Raw genomic sequence first — 6,229 nt, forward strand, 5'->3', positions numbered from 1 at the left:
GGCTCTGCTCGTTGATGGGGTCCCTGTCCTCTTTAGTGTTGGGTCCTTAGCCTATAAAATGTGGAGGTTGAATTCAATAGTGTCTAAGGTCCCTTCAGCTCTGAATTTCTGTAACTGGCTCTTCTTGCTGGCATAGGAAACAGTTGAGGAAAGTGGGTGTAGTGAACTCTGCCATAGCAAACCTGCAGTTCAGCAGCAGCTACTCTACTGATGAGATGCTCAGAGCATGTTAGCAGGATGTGAATGAAAGAATCATTGATAAGGAACTACTTTCTAAACTACTTAATGAAAACTGGTAGAATGACTATTACTAGTAAAGGTAATTTAGCTATTCAGAACTGAAAAAAAAAAGTTGCTCTGGACAGAGGGAATTTTCACTTAAAAAATTATGTGGACTTGTAAGTAAAACAAACCCTGTAGAAGTTAAGAATCTCCTGTCATGCACTAGTGTATTAGAGTTTTCTCCAGAGAAACAGAACCAATAGGCTATCTAGATACAGATGTATTTGGGGGAGAGAAGGATGGGCAGTTTGGAATTAGTAGATGCAAACTATTATGTATAGGATGGACAAATATCAAGGTCTTACTGTATAGCACAGGGAACTATATTCAATGTCCTGTGACAAACCATAATGGAAAAGAATATGAAAAAGAATGTGTGTGTGTGTGTGTGTATAACTGAGTCACTTTGCTATACAGCAGAAATTAACATTCTAAATCAACTATACTTCAATAAAAATTGTTTTGAAAGATGTATTTAAGAGGAGACTTATTATAGGAATTGGCTTGTGCCATTATGGAAATCAAGAAGTTCCATAGTTTGCCGTGTGCCAGCTGGCAAACCAAGAGCCCCAGTGGTAGGATTCTGTCCAAGTCCAAAGGCCTAAGAATCAGGGGAGAGCAGATGATGTAAGTCCCAGTCCGAGGTCAAAGGCCCAAGAACCAGAAGCTCTAGTATCAGCAGAAGGTGAGAATCCAGCTCACAAAGAGAGTGAATTCGCCCTCCTTTCACCTTTTTGTTCCATTTGGGCACCCAATGGATGGGGTGATATCCACCCACACTGGGGAGGGCAGTGGTATCTCCTGCTAATCCCTTCCAAGAAAACCCTGACAGACACACCTAGAAATAAAGTTATACCACTTGTCTCGGCATCCCTTAGGCCAGACAAGTTGATACGTAAAACTAACTGGGCTTGAGAGCCTCCCTAAACTGCCTCATCTACCTGACTGCTCATCCGTGGGCCATTCTTAGTGAGACCTGGATGTCTAGGTGCTAAATATCAATAGACTATGAAAAAAATGATCTTTTAGAAGTAGTTTGCTACTCTCTTTTTGTTTTGCTTTCTTAAACAACCTTTCTGTTCAAAAAAGCACAGCAATAAAGCAAGTCTAAAATGGATTCTGTCAGAGTACACTCCTCTAGAGTCTGGAGCGATTTCTGTTCTAATTAAGTCATTAGGTTTCACAACTTGAGGCAGTAAAAACTGGGTTTTGCCCTTCATTCAATTCAACAAACATTGAGCTTCTATTATGTGCCCAACACCAGGCACTTGGAATAATATGAATCATGATCCCTGTCCTTGTGAAGCTTGCAGTCCAGTGAAAGGAGACTGGCAATTAAATACAAAACTTTGTAAGCTACATGCTATGGCAGAAGTTGATAAATGCCATAGCGGAAGAAGGTAGAATGGGTAACGGGGATCACAAATCTGGGGCTGGGCTGGGAGGGGCAGTACGTAATATTAAAAATGTTTGATCGGAGTTGGCCTCACTGAAAAGCTGAGATTTAAGCTTAAACTTGAAGGAGGTGAGGAAATTAGCCATTGTTTGGGGAGAATCTTCCTGCTGAGGGGATGGCTACAGCATAGGCCCTGAGGCAGGCTCCGGCCTGGTGTGCGGTGGAGACCACTGTGGCTGGTGGAAGAAGAGGTCACGAAGCTGGATCCATAGGGGGTTGGAGGCCATTGGAAGGACTTTTACTCTGAGACAGGATCCACTGGAAGGTTCTGAGCAGAGGAAGGGCATATGGTCTGACTTACATTGTAAGTGGTGGCCCAGACTAGGAGTAGCAGTGGAAGCAGGGAGAATGGTCAGATTCTAAATATACTCTGACAGCACAGCCAAGATGATTTGGTGAACAACTGATTTTGGAATGTGGATGAGAGGGAAAAAAATTTTTAATGACTTAATTTGGCCTTGGCAACTGAAAGGATGGGGAAGGCTGAAGGCAGAAAAGATCTGAGGTGTGAAGATCAGGAATTTTGCTTCATTTAAGTCTGAGATGTCCATGTCCTCCACCCAGGTGGAGGTATCAGGTAGGCAGTTGGGTATATGAATCTCAAATGTAGGGCACATCCAACCTAGAGTTAGAACTGTCAGCATATAGAACTGAAAGTCAGTGGAGAGGCTTTCCCTGGTGGTCCAGTTGTTGAGAATCAGCTTTCCAAGGCAGGGGGCATGGGTTCAGTTCCTGGTCGGGGAAGCTTCCACATGCTGTGGAGCAACTGAGTCTGTGCAATACAATTACTGAAGCCTGTGTGCCTAGAGACAATAAGAGCTGCTGCAATGAGAAGCCTGAGGAATGCAGTTGGAGAGGGGCCCCTGCTCGCAACTAAAGAAAGCCTGCGTGTGTAGCAATAAAGACACAGTGCAGCCAAAAATATATATATATTTTTAAATCAACGAGGAGTGAGTATAGACAGAGAAGAGGACCAAGGCAAAGACAAATCAGGAAGGGGAGAGTGAGAAACCGCCAAGGAAACAGGAAGAAACTCAAGGCAATGGGATTTCATGAAAGACAAGTGAAGAAGGTCCATCACGGATGAGATTACCGGTGTCAAACACTAGTGCGAGGTTGGGTTGGATGAAGGCTGAAAAGAGATCATTAATTTAGTAACATAGTGGTCACTTGGTGACCTTTGACAGGAGTGGTCTATAAATAAGCCAATTTATCAAATTGACAGTTTATTTTAGCAATTCCTACCCAATTTGTCAAATTCTTGTATTAAACACCTGGAGTAGAACAAATCTTATTAATTTGTCCAACTATTAATTTTCCCTGGCAATATTTAAAACTTCCAAACTCATCTTCCACTCACTGGGTATAAGCCTGGTGATTATTATTTATACAAGCCAATTTATTTTTAATTATAGTTCATGTGACATCATCCTTACTATTTTTTACAAGCCCTCTTGGAACCTCACTTTGCTCTCCTCCCAACTCGGACTTGACAGAATCTGCCTTTTTCCCCTTATCCTCCCAACTGCCTGTGAAAGATTCTTTTTCTTCAATTCTACACTAAAGTTTCACATTTCTTATTAAATTGATACTTTCAGTTTCTGGCTGAGACATAGTAGATGTTCAATAAGATGCTTGATGAGTCAATAGAAGAAACAGGGAGAAAGGGAAGGGAGGGAAAAGGAAAGAAAAGAGACTCAGTTCTAACTGGAAAATACACAGAGCTCTCAGAAAGAAGGGCAGTGACTTTATTCCTATTTTTCATGTTCTATAAATCCTTAGAAATATGATCTGCTTAGACAAGCTCCATAAAAACAATGTATTGATAAAAGGGAGACAATAAACATCTATAGGAACTTCCCTAGTGGTCCAGTGGTTAAGACTCCATGCTTCCAATGCAGGAGGTGTGGCTCTAATTCCTGGTCAGGGAACTAAGATCCCCTACATGCCTCATGGCACGGTCAAAAATATACATATATATACATACATATGTGTATATATATACACACATTTATGTATGTTCTGAGTTGGAAACTGTGGCCAAACTAGTACTAAAACTAGTACTTTTTCCAGAGTTCAGTAACCATTAAAAATGAAACCACTTCCCTGGTGGTACAGTGGTTAAGAATCCAACTGCCAAAGCAGGGGACACAGGTTTGATCCCTGGTCCAGGAAGATTCCACATGCTGCACAGCAACTAAGCGCATGTGCCACAACTACTGAGCCTGCACACGGCGACTACTGAAGCCGGTGTGCCCTAAGGCAGCACACTGCAGCGAGAAGCCACCACAGTGAGAAGCCCACGCACGGCAATGAAGAGCAGTCCCCACTTGCCGCCAACTAGAGAAAGCCCTCACACAGCAACGAAGACCCAGTTCAACCACAATTTTTTTTTAAAAAGAAACCACTTGAATTTTTTGCAAAACGGTCCTCAATCCTAAGAGGTAAAATTTCATCTGTGTATTATGTTAACACCTGTGATCACAGCTGAGGGTGGACTGTCTCGGCCCCAGTAAATAGTTAACGCTCTAGTCATGCATAAGATAAAGGATGCCGTGCAAATCGCTGGCCTGGGTTCCAGCTCTGAATGAGAGCTCGTAGGAGTCACTAACTTGTGAGCTTGTTTCCTATCTGTCCAAAATAGGACAGCGACCTCTATACTGCTGACCTCAGGGTTGTGAGAATCACAGGAGGAAACAGTTGAACACATCTAGGAAAATGTGAAAATAAGCAGTGTGACTGGGACTTCCCTGGTGGGCCAGTGGTTAAGACCCTGCATTCCAGTGCAGAGGGTACAGGTTTGATCCCTGGTGGAGGAGTTAAGATTCCACATGTCTTGAGGCCAAAACACCCAGAACATAAAACAGAAGCACTATGGTAACAAATTCAATAAAGACTTTCAAAATAGTCCATGTCAAAAAAAAAAAAAATCTTAAAAAAAAAAAAGCAGTGTGACTTGTGACTAGATGACTCTCCAAATTTGCTGAACCTGATCATAAAGACTCTGAGGGTCACAGAAGCAAGAGCCACCACGCTATGCCATCACGACTGAGGCCGACCACTTCCATCTCTGGCATCTCCTGCTCTGCTCCTGCCCCAGGTCTAGAGCGCTGTGCCCTGCTCTGGGAGTGGCAGCCAAGAGGGCCTCCCTAGATGTCGTGAAGAAACACTTGTCTCCACTGAGAGAGTTGTTCAGTTGCTCAGTCATGTCTAACTCTGCGATCACAAGGACTGCAGCAAACCAGGCTGCCCTGTCCTCCACCATGTCCCGGAGTCTGCTCAAATCCATGTCCACTGAGTCAGTGATACCATCCGACCATCTCATCCTCTTTTGCCTCGTTCTCTCTTGCCTCCAATCTTTCCCAGCCTCAAGGTCTTTTCTAAAGAGTCGGCTCTTCACATCAGGTGGCCAAAGTATTGGAGCTTCCACCTCAGCATCAGACCTTCCAATGAATATTCAGGGTTGATTTCCTTTAGGATTGACTGGTTTGAACCCAATTCTCAATGTTAGTCTGTTTACATGAGTAAATGCTCATGATCAGAACGAAAAGTGATAGATGTCACAAGGATAGGAAACCATATAACACTATCCCCGCCTTCTGAGCCCTGTCCGGGTTCCACTGTGTACATAACTCCTGGGAGAGCTTTTCTGTGGCTGTTTCCAGTGAGTCCGGAAGGAGAAAATCATGGAAGAGGTTAGCACAGTTGTTAGGATGCGTCAGACTCACCCCCGACACAACAAAGACAGGACTGTGCCTGCTGCTTCTGGGCAGCCTGTGAGAGCTGGGCAGCCTGGGGGTGGAAGGAGGGGCCGTGTGATTGGTGTAAGAGGTTCTCTGTGGGTCTCACGATTCCTCAGCAGATCAGATGCCCCTGAGCCACATTCAGCATGCACCTCCTGTTCAGGCCGCTCCCCAGTGCAGGGCAGGCTCTCAGGCCTGGTGGTTAGAAATGCAGGGCGGGGGGTTGGACGGAAGCCCTGTCCTCCACCCGTTCGCCCGGCGTGCTCCAGCTCCTACACACAGGGTGGTGGCCATGGCTGAGGCGGTTTGCGGAGCTCTCCACAGCCTGGCCTGCTTGGTCCTGACCACTTTGTGGCACTAAAGCTGCAAAACAGAGTTGAGGAGAGCTGCCAGTGAGAGCTCACAATGGTGAAACAACTGCCCTCTTGTCTGTGGTTTCATTTAAATGTTGCCAAACCTATGTCATAAGCTCTCCTCCAGAAACTGATTTGGAAGGAGGTTGTTTCATCTGATTTGATTATTTGGCTAAATAATGATCTGATTATTTGGCCAAAGTTGATTATTTGGTTAAATTATAAATTTTTCAAATCTCTTCTGATGTTAAACCCTTCTGGCCTCTGCTACTTAAATTATCCAACAGTATCCACTCGAGGCCTGCCTCTTCCTAAACCTGTGCGTCTTTGTCTTCCCCCAGTTTCCCACCAGGGAGTGTATAAAATCTCAAATTTTCAAACCAGCAAGAGTATAA

This window comes from Muntiacus reevesi, chromosome 2 (assembly GCF_963930625.1).
Source record: "Muntiacus reevesi chromosome 2, mMunRee1.1, whole genome shotgun sequence".
NCBI lineage: Eukaryota > Metazoa > Chordata > Mammalia > Artiodactyla > Cervidae > Muntiacus > Muntiacus reevesi.